At 31.1% G+C, this 26,592-nt stretch overlaps 45 non-coding genes across 45 annotated transcripts; all 45 read right to left on the reverse strand.

Annotated features, from left to right (window-relative positions):
• Nucleotides 1-13,832: 13,832 nt before the first annotated feature.
• Nucleotides 13,833-13,951, reverse strand: LOC145756677 (5S ribosomal RNA). The gene has a single exon (XR_014284783.1). It is a non-coding gene; the product is annotated as a 5S ribosomal RNA (ribosomal RNA).
• A 168-nt stretch (nt 13,952-14,119) lies between these two features.
• On the reverse strand, nt 14,120-14,238 carry LOC145758339 (5S ribosomal RNA). Its single transcript, XR_014286308.1, has one exon. It is a non-coding gene; the product is annotated as a 5S ribosomal RNA (ribosomal RNA).
• Nucleotides 14,239-14,406: 168 nt separating this feature from the next.
• LOC145758351 (5S ribosomal RNA) lies at nt 14,407-14,525 on the reverse strand. The gene has a single exon (XR_014286319.1). It is a non-coding gene; the product is annotated as a 5S ribosomal RNA (ribosomal RNA).
• A 162-nt stretch (nt 14,526-14,687) lies between these two features.
• On the reverse strand, nt 14,688-14,806 carry LOC145756500 (5S ribosomal RNA). Its single transcript, XR_014284615.1, has one exon. It is a non-coding gene; the product is annotated as a 5S ribosomal RNA (ribosomal RNA).
• A 168-nt stretch (nt 14,807-14,974) lies between these two features.
• Nucleotides 14,975-15,093, reverse strand: LOC145756125 (5S ribosomal RNA). The gene has a single exon (XR_014284263.1). It is a non-coding gene; the product is annotated as a 5S ribosomal RNA (ribosomal RNA).
• Nucleotides 15,094-15,261: 168 nt separating this feature from the next.
• LOC145758362 (5S ribosomal RNA) lies at nt 15,262-15,380 on the reverse strand. Its single transcript, XR_014286330.1, has one exon. It is a non-coding gene; the product is annotated as a 5S ribosomal RNA (ribosomal RNA).
• A 168-nt stretch (nt 15,381-15,548) lies between these two features.
• On the reverse strand, nt 15,549-15,667 carry LOC145758375 (5S ribosomal RNA). Its single transcript, XR_014286342.1, has one exon. It is a non-coding gene; the product is annotated as a 5S ribosomal RNA (ribosomal RNA).
• A 162-nt stretch (nt 15,668-15,829) lies between these two features.
• On the reverse strand, nt 15,830-15,948 carry LOC145756501 (5S ribosomal RNA). Its single transcript, XR_014284616.1, has one exon. It is a non-coding gene; the product is annotated as a 5S ribosomal RNA (ribosomal RNA).
• Nucleotides 15,949-16,116: 168 nt separating this feature from the next.
• On the reverse strand, nt 16,117-16,235 carry LOC145756126 (5S ribosomal RNA). Its single transcript, XR_014284264.1, has one exon. It is a non-coding gene; the product is annotated as a 5S ribosomal RNA (ribosomal RNA).
• A 168-nt stretch (nt 16,236-16,403) lies between these two features.
• LOC145758387 (5S ribosomal RNA) lies at nt 16,404-16,522 on the reverse strand. Its single transcript, XR_014286353.1, has one exon. It is a non-coding gene; the product is annotated as a 5S ribosomal RNA (ribosomal RNA).
• Nucleotides 16,523-16,690: 168 nt separating this feature from the next.
• LOC145758400 (5S ribosomal RNA) lies at nt 16,691-16,809 on the reverse strand. Its single transcript, XR_014286364.1, has one exon. It is a non-coding gene; the product is annotated as a 5S ribosomal RNA (ribosomal RNA).
• A 168-nt stretch (nt 16,810-16,977) lies between these two features.
• On the reverse strand, nt 16,978-17,096 carry LOC145756128 (5S ribosomal RNA). The gene has a single exon (XR_014284266.1). It is a non-coding gene; the product is annotated as a 5S ribosomal RNA (ribosomal RNA).
• A 168-nt stretch (nt 17,097-17,264) lies between these two features.
• Nucleotides 17,265-17,383, reverse strand: LOC145756130 (5S ribosomal RNA). Its single transcript, XR_014284267.1, has one exon. It is a non-coding gene; the product is annotated as a 5S ribosomal RNA (ribosomal RNA).
• A 168-nt stretch (nt 17,384-17,551) lies between these two features.
• Nucleotides 17,552-17,670, reverse strand: LOC145758412 (5S ribosomal RNA). The gene has a single exon (XR_014286375.1). It is a non-coding gene; the product is annotated as a 5S ribosomal RNA (ribosomal RNA).
• A 168-nt stretch (nt 17,671-17,838) lies between these two features.
• LOC145758424 (5S ribosomal RNA) lies at nt 17,839-17,957 on the reverse strand. The gene has a single exon (XR_014286386.1). It is a non-coding gene; the product is annotated as a 5S ribosomal RNA (ribosomal RNA).
• A 168-nt stretch (nt 17,958-18,125) lies between these two features.
• On the reverse strand, nt 18,126-18,244 carry LOC145756521 (5S ribosomal RNA). The gene has a single exon (XR_014284635.1). It is a non-coding gene; the product is annotated as a 5S ribosomal RNA (ribosomal RNA).
• A 168-nt stretch (nt 18,245-18,412) lies between these two features.
• Nucleotides 18,413-18,531, reverse strand: LOC145758435 (5S ribosomal RNA). Its single transcript, XR_014286397.1, has one exon. It is a non-coding gene; the product is annotated as a 5S ribosomal RNA (ribosomal RNA).
• A 168-nt stretch (nt 18,532-18,699) lies between these two features.
• On the reverse strand, nt 18,700-18,818 carry LOC145758447 (5S ribosomal RNA). The gene has a single exon (XR_014286408.1). It is a non-coding gene; the product is annotated as a 5S ribosomal RNA (ribosomal RNA).
• A 168-nt stretch (nt 18,819-18,986) lies between these two features.
• On the reverse strand, nt 18,987-19,105 carry LOC145756235 (5S ribosomal RNA). Its single transcript, XR_014284366.1, has one exon. It is a non-coding gene; the product is annotated as a 5S ribosomal RNA (ribosomal RNA).
• Nucleotides 19,106-19,273: 168 nt separating this feature from the next.
• LOC145756438 (5S ribosomal RNA) lies at nt 19,274-19,392 on the reverse strand. Its single transcript, XR_014284558.1, has one exon. It is a non-coding gene; the product is annotated as a 5S ribosomal RNA (ribosomal RNA).
• Nucleotides 19,393-19,560: 168 nt separating this feature from the next.
• Nucleotides 19,561-19,679, reverse strand: LOC145756788 (5S ribosomal RNA). The gene has a single exon (XR_014284888.1). It is a non-coding gene; the product is annotated as a 5S ribosomal RNA (ribosomal RNA).
• Nucleotides 19,680-19,847: 168 nt separating this feature from the next.
• LOC145756522 (5S ribosomal RNA) lies at nt 19,848-19,966 on the reverse strand. Its single transcript, XR_014284636.1, has one exon. It is a non-coding gene; the product is annotated as a 5S ribosomal RNA (ribosomal RNA).
• A 168-nt stretch (nt 19,967-20,134) lies between these two features.
• Nucleotides 20,135-20,253, reverse strand: LOC145758459 (5S ribosomal RNA). The gene has a single exon (XR_014286419.1). It is a non-coding gene; the product is annotated as a 5S ribosomal RNA (ribosomal RNA).
• A 168-nt stretch (nt 20,254-20,421) lies between these two features.
• LOC145756789 (5S ribosomal RNA) lies at nt 20,422-20,540 on the reverse strand. The gene has a single exon (XR_014284889.1). It is a non-coding gene; the product is annotated as a 5S ribosomal RNA (ribosomal RNA).
• A 168-nt stretch (nt 20,541-20,708) lies between these two features.
• On the reverse strand, nt 20,709-20,827 carry LOC145756523 (5S ribosomal RNA). Its single transcript, XR_014284637.1, has one exon. It is a non-coding gene; the product is annotated as a 5S ribosomal RNA (ribosomal RNA).
• Nucleotides 20,828-20,995: 168 nt separating this feature from the next.
• LOC145758471 (5S ribosomal RNA) lies at nt 20,996-21,114 on the reverse strand. Its single transcript, XR_014286430.1, has one exon. It is a non-coding gene; the product is annotated as a 5S ribosomal RNA (ribosomal RNA).
• A 168-nt stretch (nt 21,115-21,282) lies between these two features.
• On the reverse strand, nt 21,283-21,401 carry LOC145758482 (5S ribosomal RNA). The gene has a single exon (XR_014286441.1). It is a non-coding gene; the product is annotated as a 5S ribosomal RNA (ribosomal RNA).
• A 168-nt stretch (nt 21,402-21,569) lies between these two features.
• LOC145758495 (5S ribosomal RNA) lies at nt 21,570-21,688 on the reverse strand. The gene has a single exon (XR_014286453.1). It is a non-coding gene; the product is annotated as a 5S ribosomal RNA (ribosomal RNA).
• Nucleotides 21,689-21,856: 168 nt separating this feature from the next.
• LOC145758507 (5S ribosomal RNA) lies at nt 21,857-21,975 on the reverse strand. The gene has a single exon (XR_014286464.1). It is a non-coding gene; the product is annotated as a 5S ribosomal RNA (ribosomal RNA).
• A 168-nt stretch (nt 21,976-22,143) lies between these two features.
• LOC145756524 (5S ribosomal RNA) lies at nt 22,144-22,262 on the reverse strand. Its single transcript, XR_014284638.1, has one exon. It is a non-coding gene; the product is annotated as a 5S ribosomal RNA (ribosomal RNA).
• Nucleotides 22,263-22,430: 168 nt separating this feature from the next.
• LOC145758519 (5S ribosomal RNA) lies at nt 22,431-22,549 on the reverse strand. Its single transcript, XR_014286475.1, has one exon. It is a non-coding gene; the product is annotated as a 5S ribosomal RNA (ribosomal RNA).
• A 168-nt stretch (nt 22,550-22,717) lies between these two features.
• Nucleotides 22,718-22,836, reverse strand: LOC145758530 (5S ribosomal RNA). The gene has a single exon (XR_014286486.1). It is a non-coding gene; the product is annotated as a 5S ribosomal RNA (ribosomal RNA).
• Nucleotides 22,837-23,004: 168 nt separating this feature from the next.
• Nucleotides 23,005-23,123, reverse strand: LOC145758542 (5S ribosomal RNA). Its single transcript, XR_014286497.1, has one exon. It is a non-coding gene; the product is annotated as a 5S ribosomal RNA (ribosomal RNA).
• A 168-nt stretch (nt 23,124-23,291) lies between these two features.
• On the reverse strand, nt 23,292-23,410 carry LOC145756104 (5S ribosomal RNA). The gene has a single exon (XR_014284243.1). It is a non-coding gene; the product is annotated as a 5S ribosomal RNA (ribosomal RNA).
• Nucleotides 23,411-23,578: 168 nt separating this feature from the next.
• Nucleotides 23,579-23,697, reverse strand: LOC145756116 (5S ribosomal RNA). Its single transcript, XR_014284254.1, has one exon. It is a non-coding gene; the product is annotated as a 5S ribosomal RNA (ribosomal RNA).
• A 168-nt stretch (nt 23,698-23,865) lies between these two features.
• LOC145756525 (5S ribosomal RNA) lies at nt 23,866-23,984 on the reverse strand. Its single transcript, XR_014284639.1, has one exon. It is a non-coding gene; the product is annotated as a 5S ribosomal RNA (ribosomal RNA).
• A 168-nt stretch (nt 23,985-24,152) lies between these two features.
• Nucleotides 24,153-24,271, reverse strand: LOC145756488 (5S ribosomal RNA). The gene has a single exon (XR_014284604.1). It is a non-coding gene; the product is annotated as a 5S ribosomal RNA (ribosomal RNA).
• A 168-nt stretch (nt 24,272-24,439) lies between these two features.
• Nucleotides 24,440-24,558, reverse strand: LOC145756708 (5S ribosomal RNA). Its single transcript, XR_014284813.1, has one exon. It is a non-coding gene; the product is annotated as a 5S ribosomal RNA (ribosomal RNA).
• A 168-nt stretch (nt 24,559-24,726) lies between these two features.
• Nucleotides 24,727-24,845, reverse strand: LOC145756237 (5S ribosomal RNA). The gene has a single exon (XR_014284367.1). It is a non-coding gene; the product is annotated as a 5S ribosomal RNA (ribosomal RNA).
• Nucleotides 24,846-25,013: 168 nt separating this feature from the next.
• Nucleotides 25,014-25,132, reverse strand: LOC145756131 (5S ribosomal RNA). Its single transcript, XR_014284268.1, has one exon. It is a non-coding gene; the product is annotated as a 5S ribosomal RNA (ribosomal RNA).
• A 168-nt stretch (nt 25,133-25,300) lies between these two features.
• LOC145756790 (5S ribosomal RNA) lies at nt 25,301-25,419 on the reverse strand. Its single transcript, XR_014284890.1, has one exon. It is a non-coding gene; the product is annotated as a 5S ribosomal RNA (ribosomal RNA).
• A 168-nt stretch (nt 25,420-25,587) lies between these two features.
• LOC145756127 (5S ribosomal RNA) lies at nt 25,588-25,706 on the reverse strand. The gene has a single exon (XR_014284265.1). It is a non-coding gene; the product is annotated as a 5S ribosomal RNA (ribosomal RNA).
• A 168-nt stretch (nt 25,707-25,874) lies between these two features.
• Nucleotides 25,875-25,993, reverse strand: LOC145756132 (5S ribosomal RNA). Its single transcript, XR_014284269.1, has one exon. It is a non-coding gene; the product is annotated as a 5S ribosomal RNA (ribosomal RNA).
• A 168-nt stretch (nt 25,994-26,161) lies between these two features.
• Nucleotides 26,162-26,280, reverse strand: LOC145756139 (5S ribosomal RNA). Its single transcript, XR_014284276.1, has one exon. It is a non-coding gene; the product is annotated as a 5S ribosomal RNA (ribosomal RNA).
• Nucleotides 26,281-26,448: 168 nt separating this feature from the next.
• On the reverse strand, nt 26,449-26,567 carry LOC145756151 (5S ribosomal RNA). Its single transcript, XR_014284287.1, has one exon. It is a non-coding gene; the product is annotated as a 5S ribosomal RNA (ribosomal RNA).
• Between the last annotated feature and the right edge of the window lie 25 nt (nt 26,568-26,592).

A 26,592-nucleotide genomic window follows, 5' to 3' on the forward strand; every position in this document is an offset into this window, starting at 1 on the left:
TTTTTTTCTTTTAGACCTAAACAATAGATTCGACTGATTAAATACAAAATAGAGCGTGAAAAAGAATTTATATATGGATAAGAAATTATTAAAACGACGCACGGGAAATTGGAGCGCAAAACAATTAAAATCCAGTCTAGCTCCGCGACTTGACAAAATTAACAAAAGACAACGGTAATTAAAAAATGAAAAACCAGAGCGTAACTAACGCGATAAAAATTTTATAAGACGCCACATTGGAAGTTGAAGCGCAGAACAATGAAAATCTGGCCCAGGCCCGCATTTTTAAAAAAATTAATAGAGATTAAAAATAATTAAACAAAGAAAAAATAGGGCAGAACCAACAGGATAACAATTTTATGAGACGCTGCATGTTAAATTAACTTGAAAAACAATATCCCAGGGCTGGACATGGATTTTGTTTCGAGTTGTTGTGAATATCTAAACTGAATAACGAACACATTAGAACCAATTTATTTGTTTAAGTATAGGTCAAAAACATTTTATTAATAAACTAGGTTTAGCAATTTAATTAATAAAATGCGTGTTATCACAAAAAAAAGCTATAAACTGTGGTATTTATCTTGTCGCAATAACGGGCATTCTGTCGATAACTTCAAATACTCGCTTCAAGTTCAAATTAAAGCTTTATGAATTTTTAAATTTTCGAAATCTATTATTTCAAACTTTTTATATTATTATTTTTTTTTTAAATAAAATTTTAATACGTTTATATCTTTTTAACATTCATATCTAAAAATACCCAAAATTTAAAAGCTGAACATTAATGTTTAATTTTTATTCAATAAACAAGAAATTCAATATAATAAACAATTAAATTAGGATTTTTTCACGCTTTTTTCTAATTGATTTTATAATAAAAGATTAATGAGAATTTGAAAGCTTGATATTGATCTTTAAATTTTAATCATTATACAAGCATTTAAATTTAATATATAAACAAGAATTACTTTTTTTAAATGTTTTTATCTAGTTAGTATTATAGTTTGCGATTGACAAAAATTTACTAACATCATGATATACAATTGACCAAGATTTGAAATTTTTTTAACAACCTTGAAACACCTTTTAATTAGTAATTAGTGATAAAAATTGAAATTTTAATTTATTTTTAAATTACTAATATCATGATATACAATTGATCAAGATTTTAAAACCTAATATCAATCTTTAAATTTGAAAAAAACAAACACTTATTAATTAGTGATAAAATTTGAAATTTTAATTCATTTTTGAGTTACTGATATCATGATATACAATTGAACAAGATTTTAAAAATAAATAACAACCTTTAAATTTTAATAAACAAACACCCTTTAATTAGTGATTATTAAATTTTGTAAATAGGAGGCCTGAAACACGTTATGATATTATACAACATACTGAAATTTCAGACTTTTAAACTCTAAGCAACAAAAGTTATGTTCTTTCAAAATTGGGACTTATAAGAATAAAAAAAATAATAAATACGCTGACAATAACAATATGTTTCGAAATCTAAGATTTCGAACCACCATAATAACTAGATTTATTTGTTAAATAAAATATGATTCGAAATTATTTAATTATTTTTAACATAAATTTTTATAAATAAAAAAAGATATGCTTAAACATTAACTAAGAATATCACATACTTGATTTTTAATAAACAAACAAGCATTTATATATTGTATACAAACAAAAACTATTATTTTAACCAAGTTTTAAGTTGGTAATTTTAGGATATAAATTGTAGTAAATTTTAAATTTCTAAAATTGATTTTTATTAAATGAACAAGCATTTAAATATGATAAAAAAACAAAAATTATTTTTCAAATATGTTTTTTAACTACCTATATTATAAAATACATCATACCAAATTTTTGATGCTTAATATTGAACTTTAATTTTTGATGAACAAACCAACATTTAAATATAACAAACAAACAAGAATTATTTTTTTAATTTATTTTCGTATTATTAATAACAATCTTTAAATTTGAATAACAAACACCTATTAATTAGTAATTAGTGAAAAAAATTAAAATTTTATTTCATTTTTAAGTTACTCATATCATGATATACAATTGACCAAGATTTAAAAATATAACAACAACCTTTAAATTTTTATAAACAAACACCTATTAATTAGTAATTAGTGCTAAAAAATAAAATTTTAATTCATTTTGAGTTAGTAATATCATAATATACAATTGACGAAGATTTAATAAATTAATAACATTCTTTAAATTTTAATAAACAAACACCTATTTGATAGTAATTATTGATATTTAAATGTCGTAAATAGAAGGTTTGCGATTCGTTGGGATAATAACAAACATAGGGCAATTCTCATTGGGAAAGTGTTTTTAAAAAAAAATTAACTTAAATTATTTGTTTAATTAACTTACCTGTTTCTTTGGTTTTGATATTTAAAGTTTAAATTTAAAAAAATTTAGGCAAATAATTTTTTATAAATGATTTTTTTTTTAAATTTAAAAGTACAAATTTTTTTGCACTTTTATGGCTATTTTAAGCAATAATTTTAAGTTAATATAAAAGTTACAAAACAGATTACAACAGATTTGTAATGTGTTAGTACAAGAGGTTTAAACATATGCTTAACATAAGTTAAACAACAAATTCTATATTACAATTTAAAAATCAGCAATTTTTAAGTTTTTAACTTGTAAGAATATAGGTAATTCCGTTACCGAATTTACATAAAAAGTTTTATAACTTGAAATTTAATTAAATACAACTTTTAATATTTTTAATTCTCTGATTTTAGTTGTTAAGTACTATAAATAAAAACTAAACTTTAATGTTCCTTGTCAATTTTATCTACAATAATGGTAACGGAATTACAACATCAGAGATTTTGTAGAAATGCTTATTCTGCCTGGTTTAAGTGATTTAAAATAATATAATTATTTTTATAAGTAAAAAAATGAAATGGCATTGTAATATAATATTCATTCTTTTTAATTTTGTGAGAAGGTAGTTTTGAAATTTATAAATTAGTATTATGGGTACATATATTACTAAATAAAATTAAATAAAAATATTCATAGTTAACAAGTTGATTTTTAACTGATATTTGGCATATTCAAACAATATTATAAGCTATTTTACCCACTAGACTTATTGTTTTTGCATAATTATTCATTTTATTTAGGTGTAACAAATTGTTTCTGCGACATCAATTTTATTACTAATTTAGAGTTTAGCGATTTAGAATTTTAAACATGTTATGTTTGTTTGTTAATTTAATTTTTGGAGTTATGTTTGTAGTTTTTGTTAAAATGGTAGTTAGGAATTTTAAAATTTGGTTTGTTTATTTCTGTTTAAGAGTTTATTTAAAAAAAAACCTAGTAGTTTTCAGTTTTGTAATTCCGTTACCAAGATTTTTTAAAAAAATTTTTAGTTAGGTTTGTTTCTTATTTTAACAGTACCTAAAATTATTTTTTTTAATTTTATCTGAAATTGAGTAAATTTAAGACTAAAGTTACATGCCAAAATTAGACAGTGTCTTTTTGTTACTTAAAGTGTAATTCCGTTACCAAGTTTTTTAAAGTTAATTTGTCAATAAATAAATATTTTTTAAACCCCAACTAAAAAAATATGGTATCTTTTTGTTGCTTTCAATAAGGACAATTATTTACACATGTTTAATTTAAGTTAATTTTTATAAAATTCAGACGAATTGGGATTAAGTATTACCCAACTTTTTATATCTAATTTATTGGCGTAATTCCGTTACCAAACATTTTTCAATTTTTAAGAAGCATAGAAGTTCGAACTGGACTTCTATGCTTATAAAAATTTAGAATGGCAATATATGGGTTGTTTTAACTTAAAAAATGATTTCAATTATATTAAAAAAAAAAATTATAAGTTCGTAAACCACAGTAATTGTAATTCCGTTACCGAAGAATTGCCCCATACTGAAAATTTAGAACTTTTAGTTTTAAAAAACAAAAGTTATCATCTTTTAAAATTCTGACTAGAAAGAATAAAAACAACTAGATTTATTTGATAAATAAAATATGGTTCGAAATTATTTGAATATTTTTAACATAATTTTTTATAGGTAAAAAAGGATATGCATAAACAATAACTAAGAATATTTCATATCTTTGATTTTTAATAAACAAAAAAGCATTTATATATATTATACAAACAAAAATTATTATTTTAACTCGGTTTTAAGTTGGTAATATTAGGATATACATTAGACTAAATTTTTATGCCTAAAATTGATTTTTGATTTTTATTAAATAAACAAGCATTTATAAATAAACAAAAATCTTTTTTTAAATATGTTTTTTAACTACTTATATTATAAAATACATTATGTTAAATTTTGAATACTTGATGTCAAATTTTAATTTCAAATAAATAAACAATAATTTAAATATAATAAACAAACAAAAATTAAAATTTTAATCTATTTTTGTGTTATTGCTATCATGATATACAATTGACCAAGATTTAAAAAATTAACAACAACCTTTAAATTTTAATAAACAAACACCTATTAATAAGTAATTAGCAATAAAAATTATAATTTATTTTTGAGTTAGTAATATTATGATATACAATTGACCAAGATTTAAAAAATTGATAACAACCTTTAAATTGTAATAAACAAACACCTATTAATTAGTAAAAAAAAATTTAAATTTAAATTCGTTTTTAATTTACCAATATCATGATATACAAAAGACCAAAAATAAAAAAACAAATAACAATCTTTAAATTTTAATAAATAAACACCTACTAATTAGTAAGTAGTGATAAATATATGTTGTAAATAGGAGAATGAAAACACAATCTCATAATAAACAACATACTAAAATATCATAACTGTAAATGTTCACAAACAAAAGTTATTTTAACTTAAAAATTACAGCTTATAAGACACTGGAAAAGATTAATAATAATAATAACAATATGTTTCGAAAACTAAGATTTCGAACCATAATAAATACACTGACAATAACAATATTTTCGAAATCTAAGATTTCGAACCATAATAACTAGATTTATTTAATAAATAAAATATGGTTCGAAATCATTTGATAATTTTTAATATTAATCTTTAATAATAAATAAAATTATGCATGAACATTATTTAACTATGAATGCTTACTGAATAAATAAATCTAATATTACGTAATTAATGATTAGACTAAAAACGTGTAAATTTTTGGATTAAGAAAATTTTAGAACAAAATTATTTTAAAATATCAATATTTAATTTTTTAATCAACAAAAGTAATTAAATATACTTAACAAACAAAAATTAATTTTTTAACCTAGTTTTAAGTTGTTGATATCAGAATATACATTACATATAACAATACACAAGTTTTAAATGCCTAAAATTAATTTTTGATTTTTAATAAATAAACAAGAATTTAAATATAATAAACAAACAAAAATTATTTTTAAATAGGTATTTTAATTACTTTAAATAGGTATTTTAAATACATATTACTTAATTTTAATTGCTTTATATCAAACTTTAATTTTTAATAAACAAACAAGAATTTAAATATATTAAACAAACAAAAATTAAATTTTTAATCCATTTTTGACTTATTAATATTATAATATATACCGGACCAAAATTTGAAAACCTAATAACGATTCCTAAATTTTAATAAATAAACACCTATTAATTAGTAATATTTAAACTATCAAAATAGGAGGAATAGAACACGATATGATAATAAACAACATACTAAAATTTTAGAGATTTATATACACAAAATCAAATGTTATTCGATTTCAAAATTCGGATTAGTAAGAATAAAAATATTGACGAATCATATTAACGAGATTTAGAGTCTTGCCAAAGTTATTTTGTAGTTGGGCCAGAATATATTTGTAGTCAATAAAAAAAAAGTTTTTACGGTTAGGGCAACCTGTATTTTCGGTAGAGCAACATTTTTATAGTCGTTCTAAAAGTTTTAAGGCGGTTGGCTAAAACAATACTTGTTTTTTTCCTATATGTTATGGCACCAAAGGGGTTAATAAATGCTATTAACATAAAACAAAAAGATGTATAACATGTAATCTGGTCATGTATTTTTTTATTTATTACTTTTTTTTTATTTGTAAATTCTTTTTTTAAACAGGCAATACTGGTTTCAAAGCAAAAAGGGTGGTAGTCTTAACCGCTTTGGAGCAAGTTGGAGAATGGGCTCACTCTACCAGGGTTAAGGATTAGTGCTAAGTTTTGTAATTAAAAAGTAAAAATATTTATTTTTACGATACCAAATAGTGTGTAGATGTATAAAGTCCATGTGAAATTAATTGCTGAAACGTCAGCCAGAAAAACTTGTGTATCATCAGGCTTATTTTTCATTCTGCTATTTTCTTAGTCTCTTAACAATAATTACAATTCCCCAGGATACGGAGCAAATTTTTCAACCTTTTAACTATTTTAATTCAAGTTTTAAAAATGCAAGATTTTTATTTTTAAATCTGCAAATTTTGTTTTTTTAATTGCAAAGTTACCATACTGACAAAAAAGGCTTAGAAAAAATAAAAGGTGAAAAAGTGCTAAGAAAACAAAAAATTACAAAAATAAAAGATGACAGGTTTTAAAAAAAATAGTTTGTTCAATTCACACCTATTTTATTCTGGCTCCTAAAAGTCTGTTATAAAAACGCTATTGCGAAATAACCTATGTTAAATAATTACTTTAACCTATTTTTAATTTTGTTGAAATTTAGTGCTTGAAAATTATAAAATTGCGTTTGGGATTCTGTTTATAACACATAAAAACTTTGACAATATTACGTTATTTTGTTTAAGCATAATTTTAAAAGGTCCTAATTAAAAAAAAAATTTACATTGCTTTACGAATAAAAACGAGAATAATATTTTAACAATTTACCTTTAAACTTAATTTTGTGTAAATTTGATTTTTAGTTTAAAAAAAATAAACAAATTCAAGCCAAATATACGAATTGTTGCAAGAGGATTTTAGCGATATCTAACAAATGTTTTCAATTATTACGACATTAAAGATTATTAAATTGAAAAAAATAATGTTTTTATTATATATTAACCAGAGGATGATACGCCTAAAATAACAAAACGTAAATTAAGGAACCGTGTCACGCAAAGCTATTAACTAAGATGCTTTATTATGTCCACAGTAGACTTAATTATTATTCACAGTTTTGTAATAATTTTTTTTGATTGGTATTACGATAACATTTGAATACAATATATTAATTGGTAGACTTTATCTTTAAAACAAAAACTCTAATGTAGTAAAGTTGCATTGTTTTAACTGGTAGTAATTTTTTCTATCTTAAGGTAGGCTACATATTAATGATATTTTACTTGTTATATTGCATGTGCTATCGTAAAATTTATGTTGCTATTTATTTTTAAAGTCGTGCTTTTCGTTGGTGCAAATTTTGTTAGGCTTGTTACGATATCTTTCAACTTTCCCTCTTTATTGGTTCCCTAATGTCTGACGTAAAAGTCTTGCTGTAAAATATGACGTTTGTTAAAAAGTTGTTGGAATTGACTTTTCGCAAAATTAAAAACGTTTTTAAATATTAAATAATAGTTCATTTAGAACAACTATAAATTTATTAAAACATAACTTAAATATTTAATAAAAAACACAGTTAAGTGATTTGAAATTGTAAAACATTTTTTGAATGCAAAAAACATTTTTTTACTTAATCTGAAATTTTCCTAATAATATTTGTTTTTTTAGGTGGCTAAAGGTGTTAAGTTATAAATTTTATCACATTAAATAAAAACTAGATAAAGGCGGGATAATGCTTGATTTAAAACCCGATTTTTATTCAAAAACTAAAGAAGTTTAATTTCCCCTTTTTAAATAAATTAATCACCCGCTAGGCACTGCTGCTAATATAACAAGATAGCTTTTGATTACTTTTGCATTTAAAAAAATTTATAAGTGGAAAACTATATACATTTATATATATTCCTTTTCGGGGAATAACCTTATTAACCGCAAAATTGCGCGCCATATAGTTGTATGCTTTAAAAACTAGAACTAATTTTTTTATTGCGCTTTGTAATCGAACTAAAACACCTTGAGTTTAGAAACACAGCAGAGGTTTAATCAGCAGTTCTGACTCAGTCTCAATTAAATTTTGATTGTTATATAATGAAAAAGATTTTTTGTAAAATATATCACACAAAACTTTTGTCAACTTTTTTAAATTTTCGACTTTCTCTATCTAAATTAGAAAAATAATTTTTAAAAATGGATAATAAATTTTGAAACAAGCAATTTTTGCTTCATAAACCTACTTTATTTTTATAGGTCGAATATTGTCATGCCGAAAAATGTGTGCTACACAAGCAAGTAAAAGTGAAGCAGGCAGAAGTCACTATCATTATTCTGAATGCCTTTCAATATTTTCAAGAAAAGCACATTTTGTTAGGCATTTACACAAGCATAAAGTAAAAAAAGGTAGGTAAACCCTTGGTTATAACTAATTAAGGGACTCAGATTATTTGTAACCAACCAAACTTTGAAGTTAAAAATTTTATAATTCTTATGCAGATACAAAAAATCTACCCAAAGTTACAAAAAAATAATGTGAAAAAACAAAAGGTTTGTGAAGTTTCATTCTTTGTCTTAGAAATTTACAAGCCTTTGATTAAAAGAATGTTTTAATGTAAATAGGCTAATATATATTTATAAATTTTTTTTTAAAGAGAATAAACTATAATATGCAAAATTTTGTATGTATCTTTTGTAACAACCTTTGATTTAATTTAATGTTCTACATCTTAACTTAACTATTTATTATAAATTGTTTAAGTTGTAATACTAAAAAAAACAAATAATGAACACAATTTTTATAAATGTGGGTCCCTTTTATTGCCATGTTTATAAAAACCTTAGTTATTAATAACAAATACCTTATTTATTCAATTAATAATAAGCATTTATAACAAATAACAATAAAGTAGGGCTTGATTATAATTTATACTAATTCATTTTACAATGAATGTTATCCAAAAATAAAGGACAAAGGTAAAATTATTTACTAGAAAACAGTATGTTAAAAACCCAGTTAAAGTATTAGTTTGTCAATACATAAAATAACTTAGTTTATAAAATGTATAAAATATTGTTTTAATAAAATCATTTTTCATGGTTTTACATATACTAGTTGTCGGAGATGGAGAATTTAAATGTCGTCATTGCAACCGGTCATTTCAACACCTTGTTTTCTTCAGAAGACACGGAAAAAAACTTATGGCATAGTGCAGACCGAAAGGCCGGCCATATGCATTCATAAGAAATCTGGTATTTTTTTCGTTGCTTGTGCAAACAGGGGTGCTTTGGCCCCGATTTATGTTAGAAAACATCGAACTTTGAGATCACAATGCACTGATGAAGAAGTGAGACCCTGTTAAAAAAAGCGGAATGAACGCCCTCACCTTGGGGCTACAAAATATGCGGACTATTCTGATCACAAATTATTTCAACTTAATGACTTTAGCCGGTTAACAAACACAAACCTTGTTAACAAGCAATCACTAAAAAAATATGAAAATTTATTTAAAATAGCCAGTTTTATTAGTGAACCACTAATAATTTATGGTGATTTTGCTAGCTTAGGTTATTCAGACCGGCTAAAGTATTTTTCAGTTTTCAATAATGAAATAACTTATTATGCAAAATTACAAAGGGTGAGGGTTACTTTTGGTGTTGTCAATGCCCCAAATCAAAAAATCAGCGAACCTGCATGCATGAAAATATTGCAAAGGCATTCTTCTTGACTTACCACCCAGAAATCTTCAACAAACAAACAGGTTTGCACACGTTTTTAAAATAACATACTACACAAACAGAGGTTGATTTTATGTTTGTTACAGTTTAAGAACCAACTGAGATGGACCAGAAATAAATGGATTCTTTCTGAACAGAAAAAACAAAGGTAAAAATAAAACGCTATTAGCCTTATCATGACAATTGCGACAAAGCCTAGATTTTTCGAGACTTTGCAATTCCTGAAATGCATTTGATATCAAGGGTTCTTACAGTTTAGTCTCGAAAAGTGTAGTTTCAATTTCTAGCGGGCTTGACATTGAGATTTTTAGCAAATCATCCAACATTTCGCTGAAGTTCTCGAAGGGAAGTGTGCTGGTCTTATAACCTCTTTTAAATAAAAATATTAGATCTTTACAGTAAATTATTTAAATAAAATAACACAAACGCTTATATAAATTTAAAGGATTTTACATATACTTTTGAATGTGCACAACGTTAAAACCCATTAATCTTGCTTCTTCAATCAAATGTGATGTTTGAATGTCGCTGTTAGCAGTTTTGCCTCTCCGACCTGCTATTTTTGTTTCGTTGTTATTTACATGTCCGCTCTTTTCTAGGTTTGAAGTTGGACTAAGATCGTATTTAATAGGTTATAGATTGTTTATTAGAGTATTTAAGACAAAAAAATAACGCTTAGTATTTCGAATTTGAATGTAAAAAAGCATTTATTTTATATTTACTTAAAATTCATAAAACTTGGTGCACTCTGCGACGGTCGTTGAAGGTTAGGAAATCGACTTGTTACAGTTTCAACAAATCCCGATCCTTTTCTTTGCAACAAAAACTCACATCTGCGAACGTTAATAAAATTTTAACAAAGTGTTATTTAGGAACTTTTGTATTAAGGAAAAATTGTGAAGCTCACTTTGGAAACCTTATCATGTTCAAACCATGGTTCATCATTTAGTTCCTAATTTTGTAAACTTCCATTGCAATACCAACATTTTACCCTATCGCGGTTACCTTTAAAAAAAACGATATGTATATAAGAATTTCCTATACAATAAAAATTAAAATACCAACCCAAGTAAAACAGCCCTGCTTTAGCAAACTGCTGGGGTGGGCTGATCGTTTTTTCCTTAGGCCAATTTCTAGAGTCCACAAACGTCTGCAACCGGTCAAAAACATCTTTCATGTGTGGATTTCGAGGTTGCAAGCAAGGAAACAGACGTTCTAACACAGTTTTAGTATTCGTGTTAATTATACAATTCGTCCTTTGCCTAGGTGTTTTGTTTGGAAAAGCGGGTATTTCATTATTTATTTATGACTCATAGACTGTCTGGTTGTGGGATGTTTTTGCTCTATTAGTTGCAGTTGTCAGCGTTGCTTGTCCTATTTAGAAAGATTTCTTAATAACATGTTCATTTTTAACATGAAAACACAATATAAAAGCAGACATTGTAAGCGTTTTTTTCTTAACTTACTTATTGTTGCAGTGCCATTGCTATTTCTAGCTACTAATGAGCAGTCGCTATTATGCTATTCTCGTGACAGTGGGTCACCTATGCACCAGTCTTCGACGCACCGAATTAAATTAAACTTTCAACAAAATAGATTTTGAATATGCAAAAAAATAAAAAATTAAAACGCACAATCATACTATTCGCACTTTCATTTTTAAACAAAGGCAAGGCATATTTTTCAAGATAATATTTTAAGGAAATGATTTTGCAACACAAACAGAATACAAAGTAGGTTATACTTGTTAATTGCAAATAGAAAATCAGGACCTAAAGCATTTTACGCGGTCTCGGTAACCAGTAAAGAACTTTAAAAGCTTTTAGGTAGTTTTTATAAGTACAATTTGCTACAGGGTAATTAATGATATCAAAATAAATAAAATCGCTTTGACTTAAATATATTTCTTTGCTTTCGTAATAACGTGCTTAATTTTATCGTTTTCTCATAAAATAATTTAATTTTTTTTCGATTTGTTTTAAAACAATTACAACTTTTTCAGTAAAATGGGGTTTATTGTATTTGCATAAGATACGTCAAAAAATAATCAATTAAGTTTCATCGAATTTTCATTTGTCGCAAAGCATTTTATTTCGTTAAACTAAGGAACATAAGAACAAATTCTAATAAATATCATTTCATGCTTAGCCAACCACTAAATTTTATCTGAATTTTGGGAAAAATAATTTTTATATAAACTTAGGTACATATTATCATCTGAGTTCCGCATGAGAGTGTGTCTGCTACGATGTACAAGCTGGGTATAGGTTATCCTTATAAAGCTTTCTGTAACCTCTTAAGAAAAATAAATTATATGTTAAATAATTTAAAAGTGTCATTGAGCAACCAATCAACAAATTTGAAATCGAAAACACGTAGCCTATAGCATTTTGTGAAATTGACCAATTTAGAATGTCAAAGTAAAAGTTATTTTTTAATAAATAGTTTGAAATCGTTCAAATTTTGTATAAGAACTGCTTAGACTGTTTGTAATTACGATTTTTCTAAATAAATCCATAAGACAAGTTTACTTGAATTCTGTGTTCTGTAAATTAAAAATTTCCTAAAAGCGATGCTACCAAAAATTCCACCAGTCATTATTATTGTCTTAAAATAAATTTACACGTAAGATGATATAGTTAGATATTTTTTAAAAAGTTGAAAATTTCAAGCTAGAGCTACTTGTTGGATTGTTATTTTTCTAACATTTTAACTATTTATTAGAAACATATTATTTTGTTTTTCCTCATTTTTTTTAGCTCAAGATAAACTTATTTACTTATTTGGAAACCCAAATAAGGTTAACAATTCTTGGTTTTAATGATTTAGATGACTTGCTTTGTTGCATAAAATTTGTTTTTTTAAACATTGGCTAACAAACTGGTTTAGTTTTATTAAATATCCTTTTGAGCTGTTCAATTACACTTTGCCACCTTTTCTAAAATTTTTTGCTTTTTTAAGGTTAAAAGTAGAGTTTTTCCCCCACCAGTCTACACAGGTAACCTTACCTTATAAACTTGATGTAACATACAAAAGATGTTTTAACTTCCATTTTTGTTTAGTTAAATTTCTAAAAAATATTTAACCTTTTATATCAATTAATATTAAATATCGGAGATGTATAAAAAGCATCGGTAAACCGAATAGATTGTGCCTTTCTAAATTTTAAATTAAAAATTTAAAGGAATTATGTGGGCAGGAATTTTTGGGAGATGAGGTATTTTTTAATTACCAGATAAAAATTAATTAAAGTCATTAAGCAATATTTTTGAATAAAACTTTAATTTTAAATCATAACTCTTCTTACGTCATGGGTGCAAGTGCGGTACAACAGGTATGGCATAGGGCAAAATTTTATATTAACGTAGTTGGGTTGTTCACTTTTTAAACCAAGTACTATTCACCAATTTTCAGATGAACAACATTTATGGTGGCAATTTCTATGCTGTATGGTTCGGAGTGGTTTATGGAAGGTCGATTTCGAACGACAGAAAGAAACCCACTTGTATGTTTTATTTTTAATTATTTTTTAATATTGGCTTTCTAAAAAAAAGTTTGTTACAGGTCATGCAAATGTTTTAAAAGACTTGCATAATGCCTATATGCCAACATTTTCATTGGATGATAATAGTAAGTTATTTTACTTAAAATTTTTCTTTTGTTGTAAAAATTTTTTTTAAACATAGGCGTAAACATGATTTTATTTTTAGGTAATTGATTTTATTAAATGTAAAGTAATAATGTATGATCCTATGGGAAATGGAGGCAAACGAAAAATAAATATTTTAGATAATATTATGCAAGAAAGTACTTTTATAGGTTTAGTAATGGAAGGCAAAAAATTTCAGGTCGTATGTGATGTGGTGAGCCAAAACATTTATCATTAACCGTGTATATTTAAAATAAAATAAATGACTTGCGTCGCTTAGCAATTATATCAAATATATTAATTTTCAAAAATTTTGATAAAAAATGACTTCTACATAAAGTACTTTTTAATATGCTAAAACACTTATAAAACGCCTACGACACCCGGTATTCCCAGGCGGTCACCCATCCAAGTACTAACCGGGGCCGACGTTGCTTAACTTCCCAGATCGGACGAGATGGGGTGTACTCAACGTGGTATGGTCGTAGGCAATGTGATGTGGTGAGCCAACACATTTATCATTAACCGTGTATATTTAAAATAAAATAAATGACTTGCGTCGCTTAGCAATTATATCAAATATATTAGTTTTCAAAAATTTTGATAAAAAATGACTTCTACATAAAGTACTTTCTAATATGCTAAAAAACTTATAAAATGCCTACGACACCCGGTATTCCCAGGCGGTCACCCATCCAAGTACTAACCGGGCCCGACGTTGCTTAACTTCCCAGATCGGACGAGATGGGGTGTACTCAACGTGGTATGGTCGTAGGCAATTTGATGTGGTGAGCCAACACATTTATCATTAACCGTGTATATTTAAAATAAAATAAATGACTTGCGTCGCTTAGCAGTTATATCAAATATATTAATTTTCAAAAATTTTGATAAAAAATGACTTCTACATAAGGTACTTTCTAATATGCTAAAAAACTTATAAAATGCCTACGACACCCGGTATTCCCAGGCGGTCACCCATCCAAGTACTAACCGGGCCCGACGTTGCTTAACTTCCCAGATCGGACGAGATGGGGTGTACTCAACGTGGTATGGTCGTAGGCAATGTGATGTGCCAACACATTTATCATTAAACGTGTATATTTAAAATAAAATAAATGACTTGCGTCGCCTAGCAATTATATCAAATATATTAATTTTCAAAAATTTCTATAAAAATGACTTATACATAAGGTACTTTCTAATATGCTAAAAAACTTATAAAATGCCTACGACACCCGGTATTCCCAGGCGGTCACCCATCCAAGTACTAACCGGGCCCGACGTGGCTTAACTTCCCAGATCGGACGAGATGGGGTGTACTCAACGTGGTATGGTCGTAGGCAAAGTGATGTGGTGAGCCAACACATTTATCATTAACCGTGTATATTTAAAATAAAATAAATGACTTGCGTCCCTTAGAAGTTATATCAAATATATTAATTTTCAAAAATTTTGATAAAAAATGACTTCTACATAAAGTACTTTCTAATATGCTATAAAACTTATAAAATGCCTACGACACCCGGTATTCCCAAGCGGTCACCCATCCAAGTACTAACCGGGCCCGACGTTGCTTAACTTCCCAGATCGGACGAGATGGGGTGTACTCAACGTGGTATGGTCGTAGGCAATGTGATGTGGTGAGCCAACACATTTATCATTAACCGTGTATATTTAAAATAAAATAAATGACTTGCGTCCCTTAGCAGTTATATCAAATATATTAATTTTCAAAAATTTTGATAAAAAATGACTTCTACATAAGGTACTTTCTAATATGCTAAAAAACTTATAAAATGCCTACGACACCCGGTATTCCCAGGCGGTCACCCATCCAAGTACTAACCGGGCCCGACGTTGCTTAACTTCCCAGATCGGACGAGATGGGGTGTACTCAACGTGGTATGGTCGTAGGCAATGTGATGTGGTGAGCCAACACATTTATCATTAACCGTGTATATTTAAAATAAAATAAATGACTTGCGTCCCTTAGCAGTTATATCAAATATATTAATTTTCAAAAATTTTGATAAAAAATGACTTCTACATAAAGTACTTTCTAATATGCTATAAAACTTATAAAATGCCTACGACACCCGGTATTCCCAGGCGGTCACCCATCCAAGTACTAACCGGGCCCGACGTTGCTTAACTTCCCAGATCGGACGAGATGGGGTGTACTCAACGTGGTATGGTCGTAGGCAATGTGATGTGCCAACACATTTATCATTAAACGTGTATATTTAAAATAAAATAAATGACTTGCGTCGCCTAGCAATTATATCAAATATATTAATTTTCAAAAATTTCTATAAAAATGACTTATACATAAGGTACTTTCTAATATGCTAAAAAACTTATAAAATGCCTACGACACCCGGTATTCCCAGGCGGTCACCCATCCAAGTACTAACCGGGCCCGACGTGGCTTAACTTCCCAGATCGGACGAGATGGGGTGTACTCAACGTGGTATGGTCGTAGGCAAAGTGATGTGGTGAGCCAACACATTTATCATTAACCGTGTATATTTAAAATAAAATAAATGACTTGCGTCCCTTAGAAGTTATATCAAATATATTAATTTTCAAAAATTTTGATAAAAAATGACTTCTACATAAAGTACTTTCTAATATGCTATAAAACTTATAAAATGCCTACGACACCCGGTATTCCCAAGCGGTCACCCATCCAAGTACTAACCGGGCCCGACGTTGCTTAACTTCCCAGATCGGACGAGATGGGGTGTACTCAACGTGGTATGGTCGTAGGCAATGTGATGTGGTGAGCCAACACATTTATCATTAACCGTGTATATTTAAAATAAAATAAATGACTTGCGTCCCTTAGCAGTTATATCAAATATATTAATTTTCAAAAATTTTGATAAAAAATGACTTCTACATAAGGTACTTTCTAATATGCTAAAAAACTTATAAAATGCCTACGACACCCGGTATTCCCAGGCGGTCACCCATCCAAGTACTAACCGGGCCCGACGTTGCTTAACTTCCCAGATCGGACGAGATGGGGTGTACTCAACGTGGTATGGTCGTAGGCAATGTGATGTGGTGAGCCAACACATTTATCATTAACCGTGTATATTTAAAATAAAATAAATGACTTGCGTCCCTTAGCAGTTATATCAAATATATTAATTTTCAAAAATTTTGATAAAAAATGACTTCTACATAAAGTACTTTCTAATATGCTATAAAACTTATAAAATGCCTACGACACCCGGTATTCCCAGGCGGTCACCCATCCAAGTACTAACCGGGCCCGACGTTGCTTAACTTCCCAGATCGGACGAGATGGGGTGTACTCAACGTGGTATGGTCGTAGGCAATGTGATGTGGTGAGCCAACACATTTATCATTAACCGTGTATATTTAAAATAAAATAAATGACTTGCGTCCCTTAGAAGTTATATCAAATATATTAATTTTCAAAAATTTTGATAAAAAATGACTTCTACATAAAGTACTTTCTAATATGCTATAAAACTTATAAAATGCCTACGACACCCGGTATTCCCAAGCGGTCACCCATCCAAGTACTAACCGGGCCCGACGTTGCTTAACTTCCCAGATCGGACGAGATGGGGTGTACTCAACGTGGTATGGTCGTAGGCAATGTGATGTGGTGAGCCAACACATTTATCATTAACCGTGTATATTTAAAATAAAATAAATGACTTGCGTCCCTTAGCAGTTATATCAAATATATTAATTTTCAAAAATTTTGATAAAAAATGACTTCTACATAAGGTACTTTCTAATACGCTAAAAAACTTATAAAATGCCTACGACACCCGGTATTCCCAAGCGGTCACCCATCCAAGTACTAACCGGGCCCGACGTTGCTTAACTTCCCAGATCGGACGAGATGGGGTGTACTCAACGTGGTATGGTCGTAGGCAATGTGATGTGGTGAGCCAACACATTTATCATTAACCGTGTATATTTAAAATAAAATAAATGACTTGCGTCCCTTAGCAGTTATATCAAATATATTAATTTTCAAAAATTTTGATAAAAAATGACTTCTACATAAGGTACTTTCTAATATGCTATAAAACTTATAAAATGCCTACGACACCCGGTATTCCCAGGCGGTCACCCATCCAAGTACTAACCGGGCCCGACGTTGCTTAACTTCCCAGATCGGACGAGATGGGGTGTACTCAACGTGGTATGGTCGTAGGCAATGTGATGTGGTGAGCCAACACATTTATCATTAACCGTGTAAATTTAAAATAAAATAAATGACTTGCGTCCTTTAGAAGTTATATCAAATATATTAATTTTCAAAAATTTTGATAAAAAATGACTTCTACATAAAGTACTTTCTAATATGCTATAAAACTTATAAAATGCCTACGACACCCGGTATTCCCAGGCGGTCACCCATCCAAGTACTAACCGGGCCCGACGTTGCTTAACTTCCCAGATCGGACGAGATGGGGTGTACTCAACGTGGTATGGTCGTAGGCAATGTGAAGTGGTGAGCCAACACATTTATCATTAACCGTGTATATTTAAAATAAAATAAATGACTTGCGTCCCTTAGCAGTTATATCAAATATATTAATTTTCAAAAATTTTGATAAAAAATGACTTCTACATAAGGTACTTTCTAATATGCTAAAAAACTTATAAAATGCCTACGACACCCGGTATTCCCAGGCGGTCACCCATCCAAGTACTAACCGGGCCCGACGTTGCTTAACTTCCCAGATCGGACGAGATGGGGTGTACTGAACGTGGTATGGTCGTAGGCAATGTGATGTGGTGAGCCAACACATTTATCATTAACCGTGTATATTTAAAATAAAATAAATGACTTGCGTCCTTTAGAAGTTATATCAAATATATTAGTTTTCAAAAATTTTGATAAAAAATGACTTCTACATAAAGTACTTTCTAATATGCTATAAAACTTATAAAATGCCTACGACACCCGGTATTCCCAGGCGGTCACCCATCCAAGTACTAACCGGGCCCGACGTTGCTTAACTTCCCAGATCGGACGAGATGGGGTGTACTCAACGTGGTATGGTCGTAGGCAATGTGATGTGGTGAGCCAACACATTTATCATTAACCGTGTATATTTAAAATAAAATAAATGACTTGCGTCCTTTAGAAGTTATATCAAATATATTAATTTTCAAAAATTTTGATAAAAAATGACTTCTACATAAAGTACTTTCTAATATGCTATAAAACTTATAAAATGCCTACGACACCCGGTATTCCCAGGCGGTCACCCATCCAAGTACTAACCGGGCCCGACGTTGCTTAACTTCCCAGATCGGACGAGATGGGGTGTACTCAACGTGGTATGGTCGTAGGCAATGTGAAGTGGTGAGCCAACACATTTATCATTAACCGTGTATATTTAAAATAAAATAAATGACTTGCGTCCCTTAGCAGTTATATCAAATATATTAATTTTCAAAAATTTTGATAAAAAATGACTTCTACATAAAGTACTTTCTAATATGCTATAAAACTTATAAAATGCCTACGACACCCGGTATTCCCAGGCGGTCACCCATCCAAGTACTAACCGGGCCCGACGTTGCTTAACTTCCCAGATCGGACGAGATGGGGTGTACTCAACGTGGTATGGTCGTAAGCAATGTGAAGTGGTGAGCCAACACATTTATCATTAATCGTGTATATTTAAAATAAAATAAATGACTTGCGTCGCTTAGCAATTATATCAAATATATTAGTTTTCAAAAATTTTGATAAAAAATGACTTCTACATAAAGTACTTTCTAATATGCTATAAAACTTATAAAATGCCTACGACACCCGGTATTCCCAAGCGGACACCCATCCAAGTACTAACCGGGCCCGACGTTGCTTAACTTCCCAGATCGGACGAGATGGGGTGTACTCAACGTGGTATGGTCGTAGGCAATGTGATGTGGTGAGCCAACACATTTATCATTAACCGTGTATATTTAAAATAAAATAAATGACTTGCGTCCCTTAGAAGTTATATCAAATATATTAATTTTCAAAAATTTTGATAAAAAATGACTTCTACATAAAGTACTTTCTAATATGCTATAAAACTTATAAAATGCCTACGACACCCGGTATTCCCAGGCGGTCACCCATCCAAGTACTAACCGGGCCCGACGTTGCTTAACTTCCCAGATCGGACAAGATGGGGTGTACTCAACGTGGTATGGTCGTAAGCAATGTGATGTGGTGAGCCAACACATTTATCATTAACCGTGTATATTTAAAATAAAATAAATGACTTGCGTCGCTTAGCAATTATATCAAATATATTAGTTTTCAAAAATTTTGATAAAAAATGACTTCTACATAAAGTACTTTCTAATATGCTATAAAACTTATAAAATGCCTACGACACCCGGTATTCCCAGGCGGTCACCCATCCAAGTACTAACCGGGCCCGACGTTGCTTAACTTCCCAGATCGGACGAGATGGGGTGTACTGAACGTGGTATGGTCGTAGGCAATGTGATGTGGTGAGCCAACACATTTATCATTAACCGTGTATATTTAAAATAAAATAAATGACTTGCGTCCTTTAGAAGTTATATCAAATATATTAGTTTTCAAAAATTTTGATAAAAAATGACTTCTACATAAAGTACTTTCTAATATGCTATAAAACTTATAAAATGCCTACGACACCCGGTATTCCCAGGCGGTCACCCATCCAAGTACTAACCGGGCCCGACGTTGCTTAACTTCCCAGATCGGACGAGATGGGGTGTACTCAACGTGGTATGGTCGTAGGCAATGTGATGTGGTGAGCCAACACATTTATCATTAACCGTGTATATTTAAAATAAAATAAATGACTTGCGTCGCTTAGCAATTATATCAAATATATTAGTTTTCAAAAATTTTGATAAAAAATGACTTCTACATAAAGTACTTTCTAATATGCTAAAAAACTTATAAAATGCCTACGACACCCGGTATTCCCAGGCGGTCACCCATCCAAGTACTAACCGGGCCCGACGTTGCTTAACTTCCCAGATCGGACAAGATGGGGTGTACTCAACGTGGTATGGTCGTAAGCAATGTGATGTGGTGAGCCAACACATTTATCATTAACCGTGTATATTTAAAATAAAATAAATGACTTGCGTCGCTTAGCAATTATATCAAATATATTAGTTTTCAAAAATTTTGATAAAAAATGACTTCTACATAAAGTACTTTCTAATATGCTATAAAACTTATAAAATGCCTACGACACCCGGTATTCCCAGGCGGTCACCCATCCAAGTACTAACCGGGCCCGACGTTGCTTAACTTCCCAGATCGGACGAGATGGGGTGTACTGAACGTGGTATGGTCGTAGGCAATGTGATGTGGTGAGCCAACACATTTATCATTAACCGTGTATATTTAAAATAAAATAAATGACTTGCGTCCTTTAGAAGTTATATCAAATATATTAGTTTTCAAAAATTTTGATAAAAAATGACTTCTACATAAAGTACTTTCTAATATGCTATAAAACTTATAAAATGCCTACGACACCCGGTATTCCCAGGCGGTCACCCATCCAAGTACTAACCGGGCCCGACGTTGCTTAACTTCCCAGATCGGACGAGATGGGGTGTACTCAACGTGGTATGGTCGTAGGCAATGTGATGTGGTGAGCCAACACATTTATCATTAACCGTGTATATTTAAAATAAAATAAATGACTTGCGTCGCTTAGCAATTATATCAAATATATTAGTTTTCAAAAATTTTGATAAAAAATGACTTCTACATAAAGTACTTTCTAATATGCTAAAAAACTTATAAAATGCCTACGACACCCGGTATTCCCAGGCGGTCACCCATCCAAGTACTAACCGGGCCCGACGTTGCTTAACTTCCCAGATCGGACGAGATGGGGTGTACTCAACGTGGTATGGTCGTAGGCAATGTGATGTGGTGAGCCAACACATTTATCATTAACCGTGTATATTTAAAATAAAATAAATGACTTGCGTCGCTTAGCAGTTATATCAAATATATTAATTTTCAAAAATTTTGATAAAAAATGACTTCTACATAAGGTACTTTCTAATATGCTAAAAAACTTATAAAATGCCTACGACACCCGGTATTCCCAGGCGGTCACCCATCCAAGTACTAACCGGGCCCGACGTTGCTTAACTTCCCAGATCGGACGAGATGGGGTGTACTCAACGTGGTATGGTCGTAGGCAATGTGATGTGGTGAGCCAACACATTTATCATTAACCGTGTATATTTAAAATAAAATAAATGACTTGCGTCGCTTAGCAGTTATATCAAATATATTAATTTTCAAAAATTTTGATAAAAAATGACTTCTACATAAGGTACTTTCTAATATGCTAAAAAACTTATAAAATGCCTACGACACCCGGTATTCCCAGGCGGTCACCCATCCAAGTACTAACCGGGCCCGACGTTGCTTAACTTCCCAGATCGGACGAGATGGGGTGTACTCAACGTGGTATGGTCGTAGGCAATGTGATGTGGTGAGCCAACACATTTATCATTAACCGTGTATATTTAAAATAAAATAAATGACTTGCGTTGCTTAGCAATTATATCAAATATATTAGTTTTCAAAAATTTTGATAAAAAATGACTTCTACATAAAGTACTTTCTAATATGCTATAAAACTTATAAAATGCCTACGACACCCGGTATTCCCAGGCGGTCACCCATCCAAGTACTAACCGGGCCCGACGTTGCTTAACTTCCCAGATCGGACGAGATGGGGTGTACTGAACGTGGTATGGTCGTAGGCAATGTGATGTGGTGAGCCAACACATTTATCATTAACCGTGTATATTTAAAATAAAATAAATGACTTGCGTCCTTTAGAAGTTATATCAAATATATTAGTTTTCAAAAATTTTGATAAAAAATGACTTCTACATAAAGTACTTTCTAATATGCTATAAAACTTATAAAATGCCTACGACACCCGGTATTCCCAGGCGGTCACCCATCCAAGTACTAACCGGGCCCGACGTTGCTTAACTTCCCAGATCGGACGAGATGGGGTGTACTCAACGTGGTATGGTCGTAGGCAATGTGATGTGGTGAGCCAACACATTTATCATTAACCGTGTATATTTAAAATAAAATAAATGACTTGCGTCGCTTAGCAATTATATCAAATATATTAGTTTTCAAAAATTTTGATAAAAAATGACTTCTACATAAAGTACTTTCTAATATGCTAAAAAACTTATAAAATGCCTACGACACCCGGTATTCCCAGGCGGTCACCCATCCAAGTACTAACCGGGCCCGACGTTGCTTAACTTCCCAGATCGGACGAGATGGGGTGTACTCAACGTGGTATGGTCGTAGGCAATGTGATGTGGTGAGCCAACACATTTATCATTAACCGTGTATATTTAAAATAAAATAAATGACTTGCGTCGCTTAGCAGTTATATCAAATATATTAATTTTCAAAAATTTTGATAAAAAATGACTTCTACATAAGGTACTTTCTAATATGCTAAAAAACTTATAAAATGCCTACGACACCCGGTATTCCCAGGCGGTCACCCATCCAAGTACTAACCGGGCCCGACGTTGCTTAACTTCCCAGATCGGACGAGATGGGGTGTACTCAACGTGGTATGGTCGTAGGCAATGTGATGTGGTGAGCCAACACATTTATCATTAACCGTGTATATTTAAAATAAAATAAATGACTTGCGTCGCTTAGCAATTATATCAAATATATTAGTTTTCAAAAATTTTGATAAAAAATGACTTCTACATAAAGTACTTTCTAATATGCTATAAAACTTATAAAATGCCTACGACACCCGGTATTCCCAGGCGGTCACCCATCCAAGTACTAACCGGGCCCGACGTTGCTTAACTTCCCAGATCGGACGAGATGGGGTGTACTCAACGTGGTATGGTCGTAGGCAATGTGATGTGGTGAGCCAACACATTTATCATTAACCGTGTAAATTTAAAATAAAATAAATGACTTGCGTCCTTTAGAAGTTATATCAAATATATTAATTTTCAAAAATTTTGATAAAAAATGACTTCTACATAAAGTACTTTCTAATATGCTATAAAACTTATAAAATGCCTACGACACCCGGTATTCCCAGGCGGTCACCCATCCAAGTACTAACCGGGCCCGACGTTGCTTAACTTCCCAGATCGGACGAGATGGGGTGTACTCAACGTGGTATGGTCGTAGGCAATGTGAAGTGGTGAGCCAACACATTTATCATTAACCGTGTATATTTAAAATAAAATAAATGACTTGCGTCCCTTAGCAGTTATATCAAATATATTAATTTTCAAAAATTTTGATAAAAAATGACTTCTACATAAGGTACTTTCTAATATGCTAAAAAACTTATAAAATGCCTACGACACCCGGTATTCCCAGGCGGTCACCCATCCAAGTACTAACCGGGCCCGACGTTGCTTAACTTCCCAGATCGGACGAGATGGGGTGTACTGAACGTGGTATGGTCGTAGGCAATGTGATGTGGTGAGCCAACACATTTATCATTAACCGTGTATATTTAAAATAAAATAAATGACTTGCGTCCTTTAGAAGTTATATCAAATATATTAGTTTTCAAAAATTTTGATAAAAAATGACTTCTACATAAAGTACTTTCTAATATGCTATAAAACTTATAAAATGCCTACGACACCCGGTATTCCCAGGCGGTCACCCATCCAAGTACTAACCGGGACCGACGTTGCTTAACTTCCCAGATCGGACGAGATGGGGTGTACTCAACGTGGTATGGTCGTAGGCAATGTGATGTGGTGAGCCAACACATTTATCATTAACCGTGTATATTTAAAATAAAATAAATGACTTGCGTCCTTTAGAAGTTATATCAAATATATTAATTTTCAAAAATTTTGATAAAAAATGACTTCTACATAAAGTACTTTCTAATATGCTATAAAACTTATAAAATGCCTACGACACCCGGTATTCCCAGGCGGTCACCCATCCAAGTACTAACCGGGCCCGACGTTGCTTAACTTCCTAGATCGGACGAGATGGGGTGTACTCAACGTGGTATGGTCGTAGGCAATGTGAAGTGGTGAGCCAACACATTTATCATTAACCGTGTATATTTAAAATAAAATAAATGACTTGCGTCCCTTAGCAGTTATATCAAATATATTAATTTTCAAAAATTTTGATAAAAAATGACTTCTACATAAAGTACTTTCTAATATGCTATAAAACTTATAAAATGCCTACGACACCCGGTATTCCCAGGCGGTCACCCATCCAAGTACTAACCGGGCCCGACGTTGCTTAACTTCCCAGATCGGACGAGATGGGGTGTACTCAACGTGGTATGGTCGTAAGCAATGTGATGTGGTGAGCCAACACATTTATCATTAATCGTGTATATTTAAAATAAAATAAATGACTTGCGTCGCTTAGCAATTATATCAAATATATTAGTTTTCAAAAATTTTGATAAAAAATGACTTCTACATAAAGTACTTTCTAATATGCTATAAAACTTATAAAATGCCTACGACACCCGGTATTCCCAAGCGGTCACCCATCCAAGTACTAACCGGGCCCGACGTTGCTTAACTTCCCAGATCGGACGAGATGGGGTGTACTCAACGTGGTATGGTCGTAGGCAATGTGATGTGGTGAGCCAACACATTTATCATTAACCGTGTATATTTAAAATAAAATAAATGACTTGCGTCCCTTAGAAGTTATATCAAATATATTAATTTTCAAAAATTTTGATAAAAAATGACTTCTACATAAAGTACTTTCTAATATGCTATAAAACTTATAAAATGCCTACGACACCCGGTATTCCCAGGCGGTCACCCATCCAAGTACTAACCGGGCCCGACGTTGCTTAACTTCCCAGATCGGACAAGATGGGGTGTACTCAACGTGGTATGGTCGTAAGCAATGTGATGTGGTGAGCCAACACATTTATCATTAACCGTGTATATTTAAAATAAAATAAATGACTTGCGTCGCTTAGCAATTATATCAAATATATTAGTTTTCAAAAATTTTGATAAAAAATGACTTCTACATAAAGTACTTTCTAATATGCTATAAAACTTATAAAATGCCTACGACACCCGGTATTCCCAGGCGGTCACCCATCCAAGTACTAACCGGGCCCGACGTTGCTTAACTTCCCAGATCGGACGAGATGGGGTGTACTCAACGTGGTATGGTCGTAGGCAATGTGATGTGGTGAGCCAACACATTTATCATTAACCGTGTATATTTAAAATAAAATAAATGACTTGCGTCGCTTAGCAATTATATCAAATATATTAGTTTTCAAAAATTTTGATAAAAAATGACTTCTACATAAGGTACTTTCTAATATGCTATAAAACTTATAAAATGCCTACGACACCCGGTATTCCCAAGCGGTCACCCATCCAAGTACTAACCGGGCCCGACGTTGCTTAACTTCCCAGATCGGACGAGATGGGGTGTACTCAACGTGGTATGGTCGTAGGCAATGTGATGTGGTGAGCCAACACATTTATCATTAACCGTGTATATTTAAAATAAAATAAATGACTTGCGTCGCTTAGCAATTATATCAAATATATTAGTTTTCAAAAATTTTGATAAAAAATGACTTCTACATAAAGTACTTTCTAATATGCTAAAAAACTTATAAAATGCCTACGACACCCGGTATTCCCAGGCGGTCACCCATCCAAGTACTAACCGGGCCCGACGTTGCTTAACTTCCCAGATCGGACGAGATGGGGTGTACTCAACGTGGTATGGTCGTAGGCAATGTGATGTGGTGAGCCAACACATTTATCATTAACCGTGTATATTTAAAATAAAATAAATGACTTGCGTCGCTTAGCAATTATATCAAATATATTAGTTTTCAAAAATTTTGATAAAAAATGACTTCTACATAAAGTACTTTCTAATATGCTAAAAAACTTATAAAATGCCTACGACACCCGGTATTCCCAGGCGGTCACCCATCCAAGTACTAACCGGGCCCGACGTTGCTTAACTTCCCAGATCGGACGAGATGGGGTGTACTCAACGTGGTATGGTCGTAGGCAATGTGATGTGGTGAGCCAACACAT

The sequence above is a fragment of the Corella eumyota genome, chromosome 6, assembly GCF_963082875.1.
Source record: "Corella eumyota chromosome 6, kaCorEumy4.1, whole genome shotgun sequence".
Lineage (NCBI taxonomy): Eukaryota > Metazoa > Chordata > Ascidiacea > Phlebobranchia > Corellidae > Corella > Corella eumyota.